We start from the raw sequence: 872 nt of genomic DNA on the forward strand, positions 1-872 counted from the left end.
ACGTGGAAGGATGCGAGCCAATCACGCAATCGTTCGAAGAAAGTCTTTTCATTTTTATGCGCCTTCGTAACCCGAAAGCTTCCTCAAATTCCTCATCCCTTTTTTGGATAATTTCAAGCCGTGGGCATTTCTTCAGCAAGCGTATCGCTCTAAAGGAGACCCACAGAAATGCCAGATGATGTGCGGAAAATGGTTTTAGTCACGCCGGTCCGACCGGCGGTTATTTTGAGTGCTGGAATTTTTTAGAACTTCTAGAATTTTGGTTTTGTTCAAAATTCGCGCAATTTTAACCGCCGTTCAAATTTTTGAGTAACCCAATCCCCGAAGAACTGCCCGAAAAAGGGACTTTAAACGGGGTTCAGGAGTCGGCAGCTCCAGGAAACGAAAACCGCACCTGCCGACTCCTGAACCCAGTTTAAAGCCGCCGAAATACGTTTACAATTCCCGCTTCAGCACTTCGGCGAAAGTGCGAAAGAGAGGACATGCTGTGGTGCGAGAGAGAGAGATGTCAACATCAGCAACTCGGTCGAGAGACGGGACGAGAGGGAAAGCTGGAGAGAGAGCGAAACGACAACATTCCCTACTGATCGCCCAGAAGTACCGAGTTTTATTTTTCAAAAAGGTGAGGGGATCGAAAGAGACAACATCGACGACGAGCAGTGCAAAATTTTGTAAAATTCTCGAAAAGATTGTGTATTTCGCCGCTTGAAACACGTAACAGGAAAAACAAACGGAGCTATTTTCGCAACACACGCAGTTTGTGGGCAACAGCATCAAATTAGGCGCCGAAAGAGCGGGATATTTCCAAGTTTCTGTGTTACAAGTTTTGTTTCGCGTCGATCGTTGATAAGGCGCGGTGGATGCGCAGTGTT

The 872-nt window shown here is 46.7% G+C and overlaps 1 protein-coding gene across 3 annotated transcripts in view; it reads left to right on the forward strand.

Annotated features, from left to right (window-relative positions):
- The first annotated feature begins 632 nt into the window (after positions 1-632).
- LOC125956238 (protein pangolin, isoforms A/H/I/S-like) overlaps positions 633-872 on the forward strand; it is a 30,720-nt gene continuing 30,480 nt past the window's right edge. For all 3 annotated transcript variants that reach the window (XR_007469160.1, XM_049687903.1, XM_049687904.1), the window contains exon 1: positions 633-872. This exon is cut by the window's right edge and continues 3,691 nt beyond it. The gene's annotated coding sequence lies outside the window, so the exon portion shown is untranslated.

This window comes from Anopheles darlingi, chromosome 3 (genome assembly GCF_943734745.1).
Source record: "Anopheles darlingi chromosome 3, idAnoDarlMG_H_01, whole genome shotgun sequence".
In the NCBI taxonomy this organism is placed as follows: domain Eukaryota; kingdom Metazoa; phylum Arthropoda; class Insecta; order Diptera; family Culicidae; genus Anopheles; species Anopheles darlingi.